Below are 24,655 nucleotides of genomic sequence, written 5' to 3'. Positions count from 1 at the left end.
TTCCTACAGTCATAGACTTAATAGTATCGGCTGATAATGTAACGTATCTATTTAAAAATATAAAAAAGAGATACTTGGATCTAACTCGACGAATGCCTGACAGTGGCAAAGAAAGTGCTCCAGAGTTTAACTGTCCTCTCCACATGCTCTACATTCGTCTGAATCCGCACGTCCAATTTCGTGTAGATGTGTGTCCTTTCAGAATAGGTATATTTCTGTTTCTGGGTCTTCAATAGAGAACCCCAGACCCACTTTGTCCCCCAATTTAGAGCCACCCGTGTAACAACGGATTCCTACTGGTATTTGCTCTAATGTTCCGTTTGACCAAGACATTCTATCTGGGATCAGCGTTCCTGCTGCAAATTTCAAGATATTTTGATGAAATATGTTGAACGAATTCTGTTGAAAATGTTTGAAAGCACCTAGCCTTCATTCAACAGGACCTTCCGAATTGAACTTTTCAGCTCATGTATCTCTTTAAAAATTCGGTCTTACTAAGTTCTGTATATGCATAAATGATACTGCCAATCGCTGTACTGATAAGGCCTCATTTGATCCAAGCCACTATAAAACTCCCTTTTATAAAATGAGTTAAACGTCCCTAATTTACATTAGTATTATGATGAAATTCGGCATAAACAACTTTTATTTAAACATATGTTTATACCTCTATCGAATTCAATGCTGATCGGCCCAAATTTTACTCAAGTCCCCATATAAAGCTTCTTTTCGAAAATCAGTTTTAAATCTATATATATAAAAATGAATGTGTGTTTGTATGTATGTATGTTTGCTTGTTTGTTTGTGCTTTATAGACTGCTAAACGGGTGGACCGACTTTCCTGAAATTTTCATAGTTTCTTCCTGTATGTCTGGAAGGAACTATAGGCTACTTTTTATGTTGAAATTTCATGTGGGCGACGTGCCACGCCCATATTAAGAAAATATTAAATTAGTATATCTGAGATAATATAATAGTTAGAGTCTTCAAATTTTGTCGGAGCAACTTTAGTATCAATATAATTATTTAAGACAAAAAGTGGGCGGATTAGCATTAGGGGGCGTGGCACCTCCCATATAAATTAAATACAAAAATTCGTTTATCTTGGAAACTATTATAGTTAGAATATTAAAAATTTGCACGAGTAACTTTAACATCCATATAAACATTTTGGGAAATAAATTGGCGTACTACCCATGAGGGGAGCAGCACCTCCCATATTAATAAAATACAAAAATTGGTTAATCTGGGAAACTAATAGAACTAAATTCTTCAAATTTTGCACTAAGAACTTAAATATTCATCTGAACATTTTGGAGAAAAAAGAGCGGACTTTCGTCATGGGGGGCTTGGAGCCCCCATATAAATTAAATAGGAAAATTATTATATCTGAGAAACTATTAGAGCTAGAATCTTCAAATTTTAATTTAAGAACTTTGACATTCATGTGAACATTCAGAGAATAACGGGCGGACTTTCAATGGGGGCTTGGCACCTCACATATGAATTAAATACAAAATTTCGCTTATCTGGGAAACTAATAGAACAAGATTCTTCAAATATTGCAAGAAGAACTTTATCATACATATGAACATTTTGGAGAAAAAAAGGGCGGACTTTCATCTGGGGGCTGTGAGTTCCCATATGAATTATATGAATTAATAATGAATTAAATAGAAAATTAAAATTAAATTCTACATGAAGATCTTTGACATTAATGTGAACATTTAGAGAATAACGGGCGGACTTTCAATGGGGTCTTGGCACCCCCTATATGAATTAAATACAAAATTTCGTATATCTGGGAAAATATTAGATTTTTTTTAATTTGTCATCGATTACATTAAAATCTTAATTAACGTTCGGAAAAAATGCATCACTGGAAAACATTACAGTTAGAATCTTCAAAATTATTAAGCAGATTTTTTATTTACATTGCTTTTAGGGTAGCAAAGCACCCAGTGTGCTAGTTTTTTTATAAAAAATGAATAATGTTTGGCCATTATTTCATATTTGTTTTTTATTTTCTCCATTCCCGGACTCTATCGAATAGGCGAATATAATCATAAAGAATTTTTCTTCGTGGACTCTCTTTATAAAAACTCAAAATAACATACGTACATACATATGCTTGGACAAACAACCACGGGTAGACCATTAGAAATGAAATATAAAAAAATCAAATTATTAATCATATACGATAGTTCAAAAACAATAATTATGATCATAAATCATCAACATGATGATATTTATAAGAAACAACAAAAAAAAAAAAAAACAGCAGTAAAAAAAGCAACATCTAACTAAAGAAGAAAGACCAAAAGCAAAAATCAGTAAAAGGCAACAAAATTATATTGTAAAAAAAAATAAATCAAATTAATCTTCACTTTTTTTAGAAATCACAAATAAAGTAAGACAGACAGACAGATCTCTACAACAATAAAAACAAAACAAGCAGAAGAAAACAATAGCTTTGAAAAAACATTGAACTGGTCTTTAGACAATACTGTGTATCATGGATAGATACTGGACATGCAGCTTCTTAAACTCAAGCAAAAAGAGACGAAAGTGCAGCACCAAATTGAGTTAAGCTGAGCTCAGTTTAAAGCAGACTCGTAATGGTTTTAGTTTGACTTGACACTTGATTGCCCATATTTGCCAAAGAACAAAGCAAACAATTGTCCAAAAGTTGCCATATAATAAACAAATGTACAAACTACAATAATACATTTATCAATATGTATGAATGTATGATCAAACCGTCAAACATACATATAAACATACATACAGACAAACAGACTTTAAGCCACTTTTAAACATACAAATGTACATTTAAGTATACACTCTCGTGTGCGTGTTTGTGTGATTGTAAATACTGTCTGTATATTTTTAGGACCATAAAAACAATGACATAGGGCCCACTTTAACGTTGTTATTGGTACCTCGTTCGTTTTGTAGAGAGTTAAATTTCAGTTTATTTATTTTTTTGTTTTGTTTTTATACCCTCCACCACCATCAGTGGTGATAGAGGGTATATATAACTTTGTCATTCCGTGTGTAACACCAAGAAATATTCATCTGAGACCCAACAAAGTATATATATTCTGGGTCCTTATCAAATTCTGAGTCGATTTAGCTATGTCCGTCTGTCCGTCTGTCCGTCTGTCCGTCTGTCTGTGTAAAACACGCTCACGATAAAACGAAGCAATAGAGCTTAACCAAATTCACCCAAAATGTTCTTCATTTTCCTAAGTTGTTTGGTATTGCAAATGGGCAAAATCGGTTCACACCGGGAAAAGTTATGAATCAAAATTTAAAACAACCTCGGAAAAAAATAAGCATTTTTTACACATTCTGATGTAGTTTTCTCGAAAACTATGCAAGATAATTCCATGGAAATCATCATACATTCGTTTCTGCACAAGATCTTGATCCCTGCTGAAAATTGCCAGAATCGGTCCACAATTTCATATACCTCCCATACAAAAGTACATATTCCCGGAAAATGGGTTTTTTGTTAATAACTTCCGCCACAATGTCGATATCTTCACAAAATTTTACAAATTAAAATCTTATGTCAATAGAATTCTTTCGGAGAAAAATTTTCCGGATCGGTCCATAATTGGACATTGCTCCCATACAAGGTCCCCTCCCGAAAATCACATAAACGCGCATAACTCATTACTAAATTAAGATATCCATATAAAATTTGGTATAAGTATTGCCCATATGCATAGAAATGTTACTGTGAAAGTGTTTTCCGATCGGTCCATAATTGGTCATAGCTCCCATACAAGGTCCCCTCCCGAAAATCACATAAACGCGCATAACTCATTACTAAATTAAGATATCCATATAAAATTTGGTATAAGTATTGCCCATATGCATAGAAATATTACTGTGAAAGTTTTTTCCGATCGGTCCAAAATTGGTCATAGCTCCCATACAAGGTTCCCTCCCGAAAATCACTTAAACGCGCATAACTCATTACTAAATTAAGATATCCATATAAAATTTGGTATTAGTATTGCCCATATGCATAGAAATATTACTGTGAAAATTTTTTCGGATCGGTTCAAAATTGGTCATAGCTCCCATACAAGGTCCCCTCCCGAAAATCACTTAATCGCGCATAAATCATTACCTAATTAAGATATCCATATAAAATTTGGTACAAATATTACTCATATGCACAGAAATATTGTTGTGAAATTTTTTTCCGATCGGTCCATAATTGATCATAGCTCCCATACAAGGTCCCCTCCCGAAAATCACTTAAACGCGCATAACTCATTACTAAATTAAGATATCCAAATAAAATTTGGTGTAAGTATTGCCCATATGCATAGAAATATTACTGTGAAATTTTTTTCCGATCGGTCCATAATTGGTCATAGCTCCCATACAAGGTCCCCTCCCGAAAATCACTTAAACGCGCTTAACTCATAACTAAATTAAGATATCCATATAAAATTTGGTACAAATATTACTCATATGCACAGAAATTTTTTTGTGAATTTTTTTTCCGATCGGTCCATAATTGATCATAGCTCCCATACAAGGTCCCCTTCCGAAAATCACTTAAACGCGCATAACTCATTACTAAATTAAGATATTCAAATAAAATTTGGTGTTAGTATTGCCCATATACATAGAAATATTACTGTGAAAGTTTTTTCCGATCGGTCCATAATTGGTCATAGCTCCCATACAAGGTCCCCTCCCGAAAATCACTTAAACGCGCTTAACTCATAACTAAATTAAGATATCCATATAAAATTTGTACAAATATTACTCATATGCACAGAAATTTTGTTGTGAAATTTTTTTCCGATCGGTCCATAATTGATCATAGCTCCCATACAAGGTCCCCTCCCGAAAATCACTTAAACGCGCATAACTCATTACTAAATTCAGATATCCATATAAAATTTGGTACAAGTATTGCCCATATGCATAGAAATATTACTGTGAAATTTTTTTCGATCGGTCCATAATTGGTCATAGCTCCCATACAAGGTCCCCTCCCGAAAATCACTTAAACGCGCATAACTCATTACGTAATTAAGATACCCATATGGCACAAATATTACTCATATGCACAGAAATATTACAGATAATTTTTTTTCCGATCGGTCCATAACTGGTCATAGCTCCCATACAAGGTCCCCTCCCGAAAATCACTTAAACGCACATAACTCATTAGTAAATTAAGATATCCATATAAAGTTTGGCAAAAATATTGCTCATATACAGTGAAATATTACTGTGAAATTGTTTTCCTATCGATCCATAATTGATCATAGCTCCCATACAAGGTCCCTTTCAGAAAAACACTTAAAGGCACACACCTCATTACCAAATAATGATATAAATAAATACTATTTTTGTTCATAAATACTATTTTGTAATGCAAAAAGCACTTAATGTTATTTCAAAAATTTTTCACGATCGGTCTATATTTGGTCATATCTCTCATACTAGGTCCTGCCCCTAAAAGCGCTTTAACGGTATTTAACTATTTGCATTATCAATTTGTGTAGAACAAAATTATATATATGTATGTATTTTGAAAATCCTTAAATCTTTCACACACATGCATACATGCAAATACTAAATATCGCTAAAGCATATCTTAGGGCGCTATTAAAAATTTAAAAGAAAGTGGCGTTTCTAATGTTCAATAAATCTTGGAATTGTAGTAGATTTAAGCTGTTTAAATATTGGGATTTTTCTATTTAAGACATGAGAAAACTTATTTCTACAAATATTTTATTAATTAGAAATGTATTAATACAAAAGTTGCTGGTGGAGGGTATTTAAGATTCGGCTCAGCCGAATATAGCACTCTAACTTGTTTATTATTGTTTTATGGGCCATTCAAACAACCAGCCAGCATTAAATCGATTATCAACAGATGGCCAGTTGCGACTACTAGAAGGCAAAAAAAAAAAAAAAAACACCAACAACAACAGAAAGAGCAGAAATATCATCGAATAAACCGTCTTTTTCATTTCATACATTATTTTCCAACCATAATAACAATAATAATAATTGTCAGTATGTCAGATTGACAGTCATACTGTCATTTGGTTTTATGCTCATTTCTATTTATTTACTAAAAATTTAAACCTTTCGGAACCCTAAAATAATTTTTTTTTTTTTCATAAAAGAGTTTATTTAATTTTTATCGTTTTGCCTGATTAAGCCCTGCCTGTTTCGATTGTCTTTTCATTACGATCTAAATTGGATGATTTGTGTTGTCAATTTATATAAATTGACGTATTAAGAGCACAATACAGTTCAGTTATGGATTACAAATTCCCTTAGGCCTAGTATATTACTATTAAATAACATCTTTCTACGAGACCAAACTAGAAAGCAGTCTTGCAGATCTCTTTCTGCAAGGTACAGAAACTATGTAAGTATATGTTCAAAATACTACGTTCACCACTATTACGGACGATTAATATTCGGAATAAGTTTAAAACTAATTGACTTAGGACTGGACACTTTTCGAAATGAAGATGATATAGACACCAAAGTGGAAACTTTAACAAGAGTCCTGGTTGAATCTTTTAAGGACAGCTGTCCTCTGCGAGAGCGGAGATCTGTTCAGGAGAAACCCTGGATAACAGGGGAGATCTGGAACCTTGGAAAGACTCTTCGTAAACTTTTTTAGTATACTGGGATGAGTATCGGGTAGGTATCGATGATAAAAAAATTCGTATCATGTCCAACAGGAATCTATGATCGATGGCATGGGCAGGAGAGTGGATGATATGGAGGAGACAAAGAAACTCCTAATGGACTCTCATTTCTCATCTGGCATATCGGGTACCATAGATGAACCAATATTAGGGGAATGGGAAGCTAACACAAAAATACAGAGATAGTTGTAACAACTATCATGGTTAAGGATGCAATCAAGAGTTTTGCGCCTTATAAAGCTGCAGGAAACGAGGCTGGTTTCAGTTCATCTGTCAAAGATTTGCACTCCACGCCTAAAATTCGCATATACACCAATGAAAAAGCAGGATTCAAAGTTAATATTTATATCCAAACCAGGAAAATCTAGATAAGCGACACCAAAGTCTTATCGACGGATAAGACTTACGTCCTTCCTACTTACCTTAGAACGGATAGTCGAGAGTCTGGTTACCCGACAAAGACCTCAAATATAAGCAGTACGCTTATGTACGATCGGTGGAAACGACGTTAAATGAAGTCGTTCACTATAGAGATGAATCTTTTGATAGCAAACTATATACACTAGGGGTTTCATTATTCCAAGAGGCCTTATGTGATTCTCTCACCCATATTTATACCCTACACCACTTTAGTGGGGAGGGTATATTGGATTTGTGCTGATGTTTGTAACATACAAAAATATTCGTCCTAGACCCACCTTAAAGTATACCAATCGGCTTAGAATCGTTTTCTGAGTCGATTAAGCTATGTCCGTCCGTCCGTCCGTCTGGCTGGCTGGCTGGCTGTCCATGTAAACCTTGTGCGCAAGGTACAGGTCGCAATTTTCAAGACAATTGGATGAAATTTGGCACGCACGTTTTATTTGACCTAAGGACGAAGCCTATTGAAAATGGTTAAAATCGGTCCATTATTTCACCTAGCCCCCATACAACAGAACCCCCCGAAAAGGGCTTCTGAGCTCATAATTATGTTAAATATACAGATATATCGATAAAATACGGCACAACTAAGTTTTATAGAAGTCTTGATGACCCTGCCAAATTTCATAAAGATCGGGCCACATTTGACCCTAGCTCCCATACAAAGTCCCCTTCAGAAAATTACTTGAATGTCCCAAATTAACTTATAAACACAAATATCGCGATGAAATTCAGCACAATAAAATATTATGTCAATATAAATATATTCACAAAATTTTATCGGGCTTGGTCCATATTTGCCCATAGCCCCCATATAAAGCCTCTTTCGGAAAATTAGTTTTTCATCCATAAATTGCTTAAATGTATCGGAACAAGGGAATATTGAAGATAAATGCTTTATTATGAAAAATAAATCACATTTAGTATTCATAACTGGTGTAGGGTATCATATGGTCGGCCACGCCCGACTATAATTTCTTACTTGTTTTAATTCAGCTTTTGTTCCGTCGAATGGTTGTGCATATGTCAGGTTAACTATCTCGAGCTCCCTTCCCTTTAAAGCTATTACATTCGCCCTATCGTTACCGACTACTCCCGAGTGGTACCCATATGATGTAAACTTTACCTCTGGGAGAGTATTCAGTTAAAGCTTTCTTATAATCCAATACGGTCTTAGATTTAATTCTATCACCTGATATCGCCCTAATTGTCTTCTGGCTGTCGGTAATCTAATCCAATTTACGCATTCCGTTATTGTTCGGACTTCCGCCTGGAAGCTTGTGTTATGATTAGGTAAACGGTGGTATATTTATGTTTCTGGGTCTTCCAATGTATCCAGTATACATTAATGACGTGTCCTATAACCGCTAACCAGTTCGCCTAAAGTAAAGAGCCGTTCGGCTGTAAGCGCCTCCTCATATCTTAAATATGTTTCAATGGGTGGAATATCTAGCAACGTTTCCAGAGCCTTGCTTGAAGTAGTACACATGGCACCACTTATACCCAAGCAGCATGTACGCTGAACTCCCTGTAATATATTGATATTACACTTTTTGTCTAAAGCGATCCACCAGATTATTGAAACATAAGCTAGAATTGGTCTAATTACACTTTTATAAAGCCAATTTGTCATAGTAAGACTAAGACCCCATTTCATGCCTATAGTTCTCCAACATATCGCCCAGCACCGATGTGCCTTGTTGATCCTATCCTCTATGTGGTGTCTCCATTTTAATTTTCGATCGAGGATTACACCTAAGTACTTAACTTTGTCACCGGTATCTTCTTGCCCAGGAAGCAAGGTTCAGTATACGTAGAAATTTTTGTCTTTCTTGTGAAAAGACAGATTTCCGTCTTCGCCGAAATAACATTGAGGCCTTTCGGTTAAGCTCAGCTCAAGGCCATATTCAGAGCCTCCTCAGCTCTTCTACACAAGTAATTTGGATCATTTCCCTTTAAAAGTATTACGCTTAGATAAGCAGTTAAAAATTTAATGAAAATCAAAAATGTTACTATAATTGAGTCATTATTAAACTGCTTCCATATAATAAAGACGGTATGTAGCAATGATTCAAAAGTATGTTATTATATAAGTAAAACAAACGAAAATCATTACCAAGATTTTGCTGACTTTTAAAATGGGTGTTTCTGTTGCATTATTTAATTTTTCCCTACTCATACCACCATTCCATGATTTTCTTTTTTTTTCGGGGGAAAATTGTTCGGTCTCTCAAAGGTTTAATTCTCTGTTGCAAACGATCTTTTCGATTGTATTCTATATTTTTCCACTCTGCAGTTAATAGCCACAACAGCAACAATATAAACAGTAACATTTATGTTTATCATCCTTCTTCATCGTCTTCTGACAACGTCTTCTTACAGAATCTTTGTTGTTGAGGAGCTTGAAAACCATTTATTATGTTTAAATGAAAAGACACACTACACTACGTAAATTTCATTAAACCTACTTCTTCTAAAGACAAGCAACAAAAAAAAAAAAAACAACAAACAAGTTTAGTTGTTGGGTCCATAATGGTACGACCAAACAAGCAACCATTTAACCGACCAAACGTTCCAGTTCTTAATGTTGTCTACAATAATTTCACAATCTGATTCTTAATGATGGTCAAGAAAAATAAAAATGAAATAAATTAAAAAATAAAAAAACCTATAAAAGAGAGAAAAACAAGACAGTAGCACAAAATGTAACAAAAACAACTTGAGGCAAGAAGACGGACGGACAGTTGTTTGCTGCATTATACTGTATACCAAATGTGGCAAATAAAGAAACAAACGAAGAAGAAAATCATTAAACATCATTATGTTTTGAATGAATCATTTATTAATTTATCCCAAAAACAACACAAAACAAGAAAACAAATGCACGGACGGACGGACGGACGGGACGTTTGGTTTTGTTGCCAGTTGTTATGGTGTTAATTTATTTATACCAAAATTTAAATTAAGGCTTATACAAAAGTTACAAACTTACATACATACATATATGTATGTATTTTATACACAAACGAACACACTTACAGCCAAATATAAAGATTTATATAGATAAACAAATATACGGCATACATTTAAATAAATTAAAAGGCTTGTTTGTATGTACGGATGGATGGATACAGATACATTTATTTAGATACATAAGTATATAAATATGTGTGCCTGTAGGCACTTATATTTGTTTCTATGAATGTTTTATATTCAGCATTTGATTACTTGATATCGGGTATAAGTAATTAAACCCAAATTATGGGGTGATGTATTAGATGGAATTAAGTGTTCGATCAATTTTTTAAAGATTCTTCTTATATTATTCTTTAATTGGCAGGAGTAGTTGCTGTTGATATTTAAGATTGCGAAAAATTGTTATATTAGTGTTGAGATTAATTTCAAACCCTTAAAATTTGTTGGAGGATTTTGAAATCACAAACAAATTAAGTTTTATGTGTTATATTTTAAAACTTTATTTAATCACAATTGTAGATAGAGGCTAAACACAACTGGAACAGAACTAGAACAGAACTAGAACAGAACTAAAACAGAACTAGAACAGAACTACAACAGAACTACAATAGAACTAGAACAGAACTAGAACAGAATTAGAACAGAACTAGAACAGAACTAGAACAAAAGTAGAACAGAACTAGAACAGAACAGAACTAGAACAGATCTAGAACAGAACTAGAACAGAACTAGAACAGAACTAGAACAGAACTAGAACAGAACTAGAACAGAACTAGAACAGAACTAGAACAAAACTAGAACAGAACAGAACAGAACTAGAATAGAACTAGAACAGAACTAGAACAGAACAAGAACAGAAGTAGAACAGAAATAGAACAGAACTAGAATAGAACAGAACTATAACTAGAACAGAACTAGAACAGAACTAGAATAGAACTAGAACAAAACTAGAACAGAACTAGAACAGAACAGAACAGAACTAGAACAGAACTAGAACAGAACTAGAACAGAACTAGAACAAAACTAGAACAAAACTAGTACAGAACTAGAATAGAACTAGAACAGAACTAGAACAGAACTAGAATAGAACTAGAACAGAACTAGTACAGAACAAGAACAGAACTAGAACTTAAACAGAATAGTTAATGAGTTCGTGGAATTTAATCCCCTATTGTAGGAAATATTCGCATTTGCAAATAAAGTGCTTAATTCTTGATTATGTGATAAATAAATGGTTTTAAAAGTAAAGATAATTAGGATCGTTTAGAATGTTTAGAAGTTGTCCCGTGGACACACTTCTCAACCGATGCGTGTTTTTGTAGTGAGTCCGAGAAAACACGGAGAGAAAAAATATGGTTGTGGTAGACATAATCTAAGAGCAATATATTATGGTTAGGATCCGCAAAGAAGCTATTCTATTCCTTTAACGTGGGAATTGTGTATTTAGTTGATTGGATTTCTTAACAAGCTCTATAACCCCATCTTTATGTTTAATTTATTACAAACATTAAAAATTATTGTCTTTATCTTGAAACAAATTTTAAACTAAATAATTTATTTTTTTATACCCTCCACCACCATCAGTGGTGATAGAGGGTATATATAACTTTGTCATTCCGTGTGTAACACCAAGAAATATTCATCTGAGACCCTACAAAGTATATATATTCTGGGTCCTTATGAAATTCTGAGTCGATTTAGCTATGTCCGTCTGTCCGTCCGTCCGTCCGTCCGTCCGTCTGTCTGTCTGTCTGTCTGTGTAAAACACGCTCACGTTAAAACGAAGCAATATAATTTAACCAAATTCACCCTAAATATTCATTATTATCCGGTACAGTTTGGTATTGAAAATGAGCAATATCGGTTCACATCGGGAAAAGTTATGAATCAAAATTTAAAACAACCTCGAAAAAAATAAGCATTTTTTTCACATTCTAATGTAATTTTCTCCAAAACTATACAAGATAATTCCATGAAAATCACCATACATTCGTTTCTACACAAGATCTTGATCCGTGCAGAAAATTGCCAGAATCGGTCCACAATTTCATATACCTCCCATACAAAAGTACATATTCCCGGAAAATGGGTTTTTCGTTAATAACATCCATCACAATGTCGATATCTTCACAAAATTTTACAAATTAAAATCTTATGTCAATAGAATTCTTTCGGAGAAAAATTTTCCGGATCGGTCCATAATTGGACATTGCTCCCATACAAGGTCCCCTCCCGAAAATCACATAAACGCGCATAACTCATTACTAAATTAAGATATCCATATAAAATTTGGTATAAGTATTGCCCATATGCATAGAAATGTTACTGTGAAAGTGTTTTCCGATCGGTCCATAATTGGTCATAGCTCCCATACAAGGTCCCCTCCCGAAAATCACATAAACGCGCATAACTCATTACTAAATTAAGATATCCATATAAAATTTGGTATAAGTATTGCCCATATGCATAGAAATATTACTGTGAAAGTTTTTTCCGATCGGTCCAAAATTGGTCATAGCTCCCATACAAGGTTCCCTCCCGAAAATCACTTAAACGCGCATAACTCATTACTAAATTAAGATATCCATATAAAATTTGGTATTAGTATTGCCCATATGCATAGAAATATTACTGTGAAAATTTTTTCGGATCGGTTCAAAATTGGTCATAGCTCCCATACAAGGTCCCCTCCCGAAAATCACTTAATCGCGCATAAATCATTACCTAATTAAGATATCCATATAAAATTTGGTATGAAAATTGCCCACATGCATAGAAATATTACTGTGAAAATTTTTTCCGATCGGTTCAAAATTGGTCATAGCTCCCATACAAGGTCCCCTCCCGAAAATCACTTAAACGCGCATAACTCATTACTAAATTAAGATATCTATACAAAATTTGGTATAAGTATTGCCAATATGCATAGAAATATTACTGTGAAAGTTTTTTCCGATCGGTTCATAATTGGTCATAGCTCCCATACAAGGTCCCCTCCCGAAAATCACATAAACGCACATTACTCATTACTAAATTAAGATATCCATATAAAATGTGGTACAAGTATTGCCCATATGCACAGAAATATTACTGTGAAAGTTTTTTCCGATCGGTCCATAATTGGTCATAGCTCCCATACAAGGTCCCCTCCCGAAAATCACATAAACGCGCATAACTCATTACTAAATTAAGATATCCATATAAAATTTGGTATAAGTATTGCCCATATGCATAGAAATATTATTGTGAAAGTTTTTTCCGATCGGTCCAAAATTGGTCATAGCTCCCATACAAGGTCCCCTCCCGAAAATCACATAAACGCACATTACTCATTACTAAATTAAGATATCCATATAAAATGTGGTACAAGTATTGCCCATATGCACAGAAATATTACTGTGAAAGTTTTTTCCGATCGGTCCATAATTGGTCATAGCTCCCATACAAGGTCCCCTCCCGAAAATCACATAAACGCGCATAACTCATTACTAAATTAAGATATCTATACAAAATTTGGTATAAGTATTGCCAATATGCATAGAAATATTACTGTGAAAGTTTTTTCCGATCGGTTCATAATTGGTCATAGCTCCCATACAAGGTCCCCTCCCGAAAATCACATAAACGCACATTACTCATTACTAAATTAAGATATCCATATAAAATGTGGTACAAGTATTGCCCATATGCACAGAAATATTACTGTGAAAGTTTTTTCCGATCGGTCCATAATTGGTCATAGCTCCCATACAAGGTCCCCTCCCGAAAATCACATAAACGCGCATAACTCATTACTAAATTAAGATATCCATATAAAATTTGGTATAAGTATTGCCAATATGCATAGAAATATTACTGTGAAAGTTTTTTCCGATCGGTTCATAATTGGTCATAGCTCCCATACAAGGTCCCCTCCCGAAAATCACATAAACGCACATTACTCATTACTAAATTAAGATATCCATATAAAATGTGGTACAAGTATTGCCCATATGCACAGAAATATTACTGTGAAAGTGTTTTCCGATCGGTCCATAATTGGTCATAGCTCCCATACAAGGTCCCCTCCCGAAAATCACATAAACGCACATAACTCATTACTAAATTAAGATATCCATATAAAATTTGGTATGTATAAGTATTGCCCATATGCATAGAAATATTACTGTGAAAGTTTTTTCCGATCGGTCCATAATTGGTCATAGCTCCCATACAAGGTCCCCTCCCGAAAATCACTTAAACGCGCATAACTCATTACTTAATTAAGATATCCATATAAAATTTGGTACAAGTATTGCACATATGCGCGGAAATATTACTGTGAAATTTTTTTCCGATCGGTCCATAATTGGTCATAGCTCACATACAAGGTCCCCTCCCGAAAATCACTTAAACGCTCATAACTCATTACTAACTGTAAAGTTTGGCAGAAGTATTGCTCATATACAGAGAAATATTACTGTGAAATTGTTTTCCTATCGGTCCATAATTGATCATAGCTGCTATAAAGGTGCCTTTCAGAAAACACTTAAAGGCACATAACTCATTAGGAAATAGTGATACCCATAAAATATTTGGCATTAATACTATTTTTGTACACATAAATGTTATTTCAAAATTTTTCCACGATTAGTCCAACCTTGGTCATAGCTCCCATATAAGGTTCCCTCCCGAAAATCACTTAAACGCACATAATTCATTACCAAATATTGATATCATACATTTAGCAAAATTATTGCTCTTATATACATAAATTACACTATAAAATTGTTTTACGATCGGTCCATATTTGGTCATAGCTCTCATACTAGGTCCCCTCCAGAAAATCACTTACATGCACAATATTCATTACCAAATAATGATATAGATACAGAATTTTGAAATTTTGTTTTTATATACAATTCGTCATAGCTCTCATACAAGGTCCTTTTACGAAAATCTCTTAAACGCACATTACTCATTACCAAATAAAGCTATTGATACAAAATTTGCCACAAATATTAGTTTTGTATACAAAAATTCTATTTCAAGATTTCTCACGATCGGCTCATAACATGGGTGCGGTCGGACCAAACAAGGTTCCCTTCCGAAAATCACTTAAACACACATTACTTATTACTAAATTACGATATAGATATAAAATTTTACTGAAATATAGCTTTTATGTACAGAAATTTAGCTTAAAGAATTTTTTACGATCGGACTATAATTGGTCATATCTAGGTCCTGCCCCAGAAAGCACTTTAACCGTATTTAACTAGTTGCATTATCAATTTGTGTAGATTATATATATGTATTTTGAAAATCCTTTAGTTTTCACACACATGCATACATGCAAATTACTAAGCACTATAAAAATATAAAGAAAATTGCGTTTGTAATGTTCAATAAATCTTGGAATTGTAATAGATTTAAGTTGTTAAATCTTGGGACTTTTCAATTTAAGACATGAGATAACTTATTTCTACAAATATTTGACCAATTAGAAAAGTCTTAATATAAAAGTAGCTGGTGGAGGGTATTTAAGATTCGGCTCAGCCGAATTTAGCACTCTAACTTGTTTTATTTTTATTCTAAACGAACAAGTTCTAGATTCATGTATACAAGTTTGTTAGAATAAATCTAAAATCTAATGAATGATATGTTGTACGAAATAAACATATGGCTTACAGATGTGAACTACTTACAACACAGAATACTAAAAATATTGTTAAGATTTTATTTTTTCTAAATTTGTAAAGTGCCAACATATGGATATTTGTTTATATTTATTTTCAACTAATTGTGGTTTCGCAATTGGGTGGTAAAGTTGTATTAAATAGTTTACAATGGATAGTGTTAATGGTGTTAAAATTTGAATAGCTGATATTACTCTTTTTGAACTTCAAAAAGAGTTATAAAATGTATAATTAATCGATTTCTTATTACCTTTAGAATTTTGTTAATATCGATGTAAAAATTAGTTTTGTTAAAGATTCAATTTTAAAATTGATCTTTTGGAATAGTTTTGAGTTTGAATCTTTAAATGGAAAATAATAAATAATACGCACTTAATTTAGTTTTAAGTACAATTACATTTATTCACCAGCAATAAATATCTGCTGACTTGTGTACATAAATAAAAAATAAATTTTTATAGCAAAAATAATAAACTACAAATCAAATAAATATATTTTGTTTATAAATAAATAACAGTCACAATAATATTTATCGAATTTAAAAAAAATATTAATAATAATTATCTATGAATAATAAACAAATAAATCCACAAAAACATGCATTGTTTTCATGAATTATTTTCAAAAGACAAAATAAATATGAAATAAAATTCAAAAGATATCATAATTGTTGATAAAAATAAATATGGCTTGTTGTAATAAACAAATTTTGTATTTTTATTTTTTTGCAAATATCGATTAGTTTAAATAAACAATAGTAATAAAATATTACATCATAATTAAAATTTTATTGTTTTTAAAAAATTTTAAGACTTGATATGAAAGCTGAACTCTTCAAACTAAAATAATAAACTGTATTGTAATTTGAACTCTATGACCTGTCAAATTTTGAAGGCTCTTGCATTTTTATACGCATCATCAAAAAAGATTGGTCATAGACCCCCAAAAGTATATATATTCTGCGTCCTTATTAAACTCTAAGACGATCTAGCCATGTCCGTCCGTCTTTCTGTCTGTTGAAAGCACGATAGAGTCCGAACGAAAGGAACTAGAGGATTGAAATTTTCCACAAACTTTGTTTGGTATTGAAAATGGGTAATATCGGTCCACGTTTTCGGATAGCCCCCATACAAGCGGACCCACGAAAAACAGACAAACGGGCAAATCTGTTTTAAAAGTGCCAGTATAGCGATGAAATTCGACATAAATAAGTTTCATATAATCCCTACTAAATTTTATGAGGATCGGTTCATAGTTTACCCGACCCCCCATATAAGGTCCCCTTCAGAAAATCACTATAACGCTCATTACTGGCTTAAAAGCAAGAATATAGCGATGATATTCGACACACATAAGTTTCGTGCGAGACAAAATCGCTGTACCAAATTTTATATGAATCGGTCAATAATTGACCCTACACCCCTTAGAAGGTCCCCTTCAGAAAATGACTTTAACTCTCATTACTGGCTTAAAAATACGTGTATAACTATGAAATTTGACATAAGTAGGTTCCTGACGAGCCAAAACCTCTCTACTAAATTGTATGTGTATCGGTCCATAATTGACCCTACCCCCCATATAAGGCCCCCTTCAAAAAATTACTTTAAGACTCATTATTTATTTAATAATACGAGTATAGCGATGAAATTCGACACACCTAAGTCAAAATCTCTCTATCAAATTTTATGTTGATGTGTCCATAATTGACCCTACCCATATAAGTCCCCTTTAAAAAACGACTTTGACGCTCATTACTTAACATAAGTCTCTTACGAGCAAAATCCTCTCTGGCAAATTTTATGTGGATCGGCCCATAATTCCCTACCCCCAATATAAGGTCTCCTCCAGATCATTGCTGGCTTAAAAGTACGAGAATAGAAAAGAAAATTTGACATAAGTAAGTTTCTTACGAACCAAAACTTAAGAAATTTTTATTGGAACGTAAATCTTCCTACCGAATTTCATGCGGAAAGTGTCGGGAACTGATATTCGATGTAAACATGTTTTACATGAACCAAAATCGGTCTAAAAATTATGAAAAACGGTCAATAATTCACACTACCTCTCATATAAGGTCCTCTTCAGTAAATTTGATGAGTAATATTATTCTGATGTTTATAGGAAAGCATTCCCTTCACGGTATGCGATTTGATGGTGGGTAAATTAGATTCGGCATAGCCGAATATAACTCTCTCACTTGTTACTTTTGGACATGACATTATCCTGGACTCTGTCTTGTTTTGGTTATTGAAAATTTCGTGGTTTAATCGGTTTAAATACCGATGCACTGTGAAATTAATAATTCGGGAGATGTTTCCGGCACAGTTGCCGACTCAGTGTGATCCCACATAGCAGTAACTATATCTACATTGCGAATGTTTTCATTTTCAAAGAAAGGAATGCACGGTAAACCAAGGGGGTTCGAGTGAGTAAAAATGATGTGAATGTGTCAAATAAAGGGTCTGTTTTCCACAACTTGTGTTATCGATAAAGTTCCCTTCCTTGTCTGGGTATGTATCAAGGTCTACTCTGTTCACTTCCAGACATACGACATTGTGTCCCCTGTATGTAAGGAATGTCTGGACTTATTAGTGGAGATCTTACTTCGGTCTACCAAATATGACTCTAGGTGATGATGCCAAAAAACATGGGCCAATACAGAAGTATGGTTGTATGTATATTATCGATGGTTGGCGACTCAACATGGAGTAATTGCGGGGACTCTATATATTGCGAATGGGTTCAAGTCAAATGGATGGAATGCATGGTTAATCAAGGGGGTACGAGCGAGTAAAATGAAAGTGAATGTGTCAGATAAATGGTCTGTATTCCAGTTCTTGTGTTATCGATAAAGTTCCTTTCTTTGTCTCTGTAATACAGAGACAAAGAAAGGAACAGAGTAGACCTTGATATATACAGAGTCTGTATATATCAAGGTCTACTCTGTTCACTACTTGACATTGTGTCCCCTGTATGTAAGGAATGTCTGGACTTATTAGTGGAGATCTTACTTCGGTCTACAAAAAATGTTTCTAGGTACTGCTACCGAAAAAACATGGGGCATCCCAGCAGTTTGGTTGTATGTATGTTATCGATGGTTGGCGACTCAACATGATCCCACATAGTAGTAACTGTGGGGACTATATGTTGCAAATGTGTTCATATGCGTCAGATAAAAGGTATGTTTTCCTGACCTTGTGTTATCAAAAAAGTTTCCTTATTTGTCTGAGTATGTATCAAGGTTTACTCTGTTCAATACCTGTCACTGTGTTCCCTGTATGTAAGGAATATCTGGACTTATAAACGGAGATCTTACTTCGGTCTACCAAATATTTTTATGTACATCAAACGGAGAGACAAAATCACTTTTTTGATGGTGGCTATAACAAGCTGGAAGTATAATAAGTAATAACTTTAGTATCGATACACATATTTTTTGGGGCGAAATGGGAAAACAGATAGTTGTTAGTTGTATTCTATAATACTACAATTTTACTTCCGAATAACCAAAAAGAGCATAAAAATTACTTTTTGAGAACGACTTCAGAAGTAGTGAATTTAGAATTAAATAAAAAGGACATCCTTCCTATGATGAGCCTGTGATAAAATCATGACTTCTTTAAGTCTTTTTCAGTGCTTCCATGGAGTAATTTATACATCTTTATCGCTTCTTTGGAAGTTCTTTTTTGCTAGGTCTCAGTATTAAATATAAATGTGCATAAGTATTATAAGTAGAAAATATTTGTAGGTCCCAAAGGCTCAGTTTATAATAAACCCAAATTCTTATATGGACAACTTCAGAAAATCACTTTAAATTTACTCTTTGTATGAAATCATTTGGCGTTTATTCATTTATGTATTCATGTTGCAAAAGAAACTAAAAAAAATATTATAACTTCTACCAAAGCTGTAGGCTATAAACTAAACAAATCACAGACAAGCAAGGCGCCTAATCATTAACAATCTTGTTCAAATTATGTTAATTTATTTTTTTTTTTAATTAATTAATTTATCAAAATGCCAACACTATTAACAATAAATAGATGAAACTTTCTATCAAACAGCAACTAATAAATATTGTAACACCAAACAAAACATTATTTATTAAGTAAAGTTTATGTTAATATGTATTTTTCAAATATATGCAAATAAACATTTTGACTACAATGTAATTTCATTGTTGTAGTTTTATACCCTGAATTGTGATTTAAATAAAAATATTATTATTTTAATAATCAAACTTTGTAAAAATAAATAGAAATATGAAACTAAAAACCAAATAAGAAAATATTGATGAAAAACAACTTAATACATTATAGAATCGATATTTATTAAATTTACATAATTTGTGTGAAAATAAATTGTTGTGCAGAATATTTTATGCAAATCGTAGAAAACATTTTTATTTTAAGAAAAACAAAAAAGTTGGAAAACATGGATTTTGCACACAAATAAATAATGAAAATTATTTTCATACATAAAAAATTTTAACAAATTGTATATTTATTTTATTTATGGCTTTATGTTTTTTTGTGAAACTAAAATTTTAACACTTTATTTTATTATTAACATTTTACATAAATACAAACAAAACAAAAATATATATTATTTGCATTCAATTATTAATATTGGAATTGAAATAAAGTAAGTAAATAAATAATATTTTTTTTATACATATGTACAGAAAAAAACAAAAATACACAACAGACTAAAATAAATGAAAAAGTGAAAATATTAAAAAATTAAAAAAATATAATAATAATAAAAATTTATTGTCTCCACCAAGGTGGAGGTAACAGGCCATTTACGAGTATGTAGTGTAAATTTAAATATTGTTTAAACAGCCCATAAAAAAAGTTATCATAACAAACAGACAGATGGACGGACAGACAGACAGACAAGCAAACGTACGAACAAACAAATACAAAAAGTAAAGAAATTAAAAAAAGTGGAAAAAATTAAAAATTCAATTTTATTTTTGTACCAAATTTTGTAAACATTTCAAGTCAAGACGCGCCTTAAACAATTTACTTAAACAAATTGAAAATTTAACGAAGAAAACAAATAATATACCAAAGCCTGGTTGTACGGTGATAAGTTCAAATGCAAACGACCCCATGTATAGATAGATAGATAGATAGATAGATAGATAGATAGATAGATAGATAGATAGATAGATAGATAGATAGATAGATAGATAGATAGATAGATAGATAGATAATAGATAGATAGATAGATAGATAGATAGATAGATAGATAGATAGATAGATAGATAGATAGATAGATAGATAGATAGATAGATAGATAGATAGATAGATAGATAGATAGATAGATAGATAGATAGATAGATAGATAGATAGATAGATAGATAGATAGGATAGATAGATAGATAGATAGATAGATAGATAGATAGATAGATAGATAGATAGATAGATAGATAGATAGATAGATAGATAGATAGATAGATAGATAGATAGATAGATAGATAGATAGATAGATAGATAGATAGATAGATAGATAGATAGATAGATAGATAGATAGATAGATAGATAGATAGATAGATAGATAGATAGATAGATAGATAGATAGATAGATAGATAGATAGATAGATAGATAGATAGATAGATAGATAGATAGATAGATAGATAGATAGATAGATAGATAGATAGATAGATAGATAGATAGATAGATAGATAGATAGATAGATAGATAGATAGATAGATAGATAGATAGATAGATAGATAGATAGATAGATAGATAGATAGATAGATAGATAGATAGATAGATAGATAGATAGATAGATAGATAGATAGATAGATAGATAGATAGATAGATAGATAGATAGATAGATAGATAGATAGATAGATAGATAGATAGATAGATAGATAGATAGATAGATAGATAGATAGATAGATAGATAGATAGATAGATAGATAGATAGATAGATAGATAGATAGATAGATAGATAGATAGATAGATAGATAGATAGATAGATAGATAGATAGATAGATAGATAGATAGATAGATAGATAGATAGATAGATAGATAGATAGATAGATAGATAGATAGATAGATAGATAGATAGATAGATAGATAGATAGATAGATAGATAGATAGATAGATAGATAGATAGATAGATAGATAGATAGATAGATAGATAGATAGATAGATAGATAGATAGATAGATAGATAGATAGATAGATAGATAGATAGATAGATAGATAGATAGATAGATAGATAGATAGATAGATAGATAGATAGATAGATAGATAGATAGATAGATAGATAGATAGATAGATAGATAGATAGATAGATAGATAGATAGATAGATAGATAGTCAGAATTGACATGGGTCGAACATAATATAAAACTATGGGAACCGGTAGGCCACAAGGCAGAGTTTTGGACTTTGCCTTGTCTAGGTTATTGGAAAGGACCCTTTGGAAATACACGTGGTGGTTGGGGTTGAAACCCAAATGCGCGGGAACAGGATGTCGGTTAAAATACTAATGCACGGTAAAGTCTATAATTTGGGATTAGTTCGGTGCTGTTGCCGAAGTCAACAGATAACCCATAGGGGAGTGCCTGTGGAAATGAGATGGTGTTAAGTGTATATTATCCAGGATGGATATAGGGTATATGGAATTTGCCCACCCGTATACATAAGTAAGTGCATCTAATGTTGTTCTCTATGAGTGTGTCAAATGAATGGGAAGTGTGCTGAGTTGAATGGTGATGGATGAAAAGTATCTTATAAAAGTGATACCATTGAATTTTCCTTCCTTGCCCAGGTTCAGGGTTTACTCTGTTCATATCACATTAACCACAATGTGTTCTCTGTGAGTAAGAACAAAGTCCTCGGCTTATTTGATAGATTAGTGTTTCGGTCTACTGTATATGTACGTCTGTAGGTGCTGTTGCCGACTTAATAGAGGCCATCTTATCTGCGTGGTTGTAAACAGAAATGATGTTTTTGCATCTCGGAAGTTAAGCAACGAGTCAGCAGTAGTCCGAGATCAGATAGCTCGAGTACTTGAGGAAAGTGTTTGTACCTGGACCGGCAGAACCATGTACAAAAATTTCCACTGGCGTGAAAGAAACACAAAGGGGCAGTGGTGAGTCGTCTAGTTGGCCACTCAGTGGTTGAAAAAGTAACACCGTGAAATAAGGCCAGCACGGCAGGTGTTCACGTAAAGCACTTCGACATGCATTCAAGCAGCATTTCGTACATCCAAAATTGACGTATGGTACCAAAGTTTGATAGAGTATGACAACAATTACCAATTCTGAACCGTTCAAACCATCTTAGATATCATTAAGATCCTTTGAACTTGTTTAAACCAGAAGTTGAGGTGTAACCCCAATTAGCTAAATCTTGTCAAAAGAGGGCTGGTTGTTTTATATTTGCCAAAGCAAAGGGAACAACGACCAACGGTATCGAAAAGCAAAATATTATATTATTCATCATGATCTACACTTTTACACTAAAAACACACTAAAATAACATTTGTTTACAGATTGTACAATAACGGCTTCATTAAATATTCACAAAATGTATGTAAACAAAAAAAAAAAAAACACACTGCCACAAACATACAGAGAATCTATGAAGAAGGTATTACATTTACACATATTCAAAAATCATAAAATAATATTTTTTTTTTTTTATTTTTGGAAGAAAACAAAATAGAAATAAAAAAACACACTCATACACTATTTACAACAACAACAGAAAACTATAAAAAATCAATTTTCAAATAATAATTCCATTTAGATTGGAGAAAATAATTAGTGAAGCATGTAAAAGTTTTTCGATAAAGATACAAATAAGAGTATTATATGTAAAAACAGATACATATAAAAACTAAAACACAAGAAAATACATACAAACATACATATGTATCTACATACATAGATATGTATGTATGTAATTTATGTTTCTTTTAAAATCAAATCCTCAATTTATGCTCACAATTTAACATCGATTTAAGCAATAATTCAATTCACTGCTTATAAATTGGCATAAAACAGTTGTAAACTAAATTTCACAAGAGTTCATTGACTGTTGAAGTGAGTAGTCGATGTAGTAGTAGTAGGTCATCTCATGTTTTGGGGAAATTTGTTAAATTGCAAATTAGTAAATTTAATTTTAAAAGTATTTTAATGTTTAACTATTATTTTCATAGCCAATGGCCAAATAATGAATTACATATGTATATACTTGATCGTAATTTGGATCGAGGAGAAGAATTTTACTGGAAAAAACTGTAACAAAATACCCTTTTGTTCACCATATAAAAACTAATAAAATATTAAAGTATTTTCTAAAGATTTTTTTGTTAATACATACTCAACCCTAGGCTACATTGAAAGCAGGCTTAGGTTTAGGTTTAGGTAAGAAGGGCAGCCATTCAATCAAGGATGAGTGGCTCACATGGGTCCACCTAATTGCGGTCCCGTTGTGTTACCCTAGTGGTCGTAGGGGTACGCTTGACTATTACTCTCTACTTCCAGATTTAAACCAACCGGTTTGATTCACAAAGTTTAGGATATTCTTCAGGCATATCCCAGATAGCTCATCCAGACAAGATAAAGCAGCAAGGCCAAAACATTGTTCTCTGCTTTCATTGAAAGATGAAAGCAGGCTTTCGTTTGTTAAATTTGTTTTGATTTGGCCCGTAGCTTCAAACATTTGGTCCTGATCAATTCTCAGCCAAAAAATAATTAATAATGATGCAGTATTGATCTCCATTGATCGTCCCACGTGCTCCCCGACTTTATTCAAAAGTTAAGGTCCGATAACTGCCCTCCTGTTTTAATCACTTAGCGCCCGGATCAATGTCATTCATATTTTCTGACAAAAATATACAT

This window comes from Lucilia sericata, unplaced genomic scaffold, assembly GCF_015586225.1.
Source record: "Lucilia sericata isolate MDLA Ls3-8-SP2 unplaced genomic scaffold, ASM1558622v1 Contig000298F_arrow, whole genome shotgun sequence".
In the NCBI taxonomy this organism is placed as follows: Eukaryota; Metazoa; Arthropoda; class Insecta; order Diptera; family Calliphoridae; genus Lucilia; species Lucilia sericata.
Note: the sequence above shows the minus strand (reverse complement) of the source record.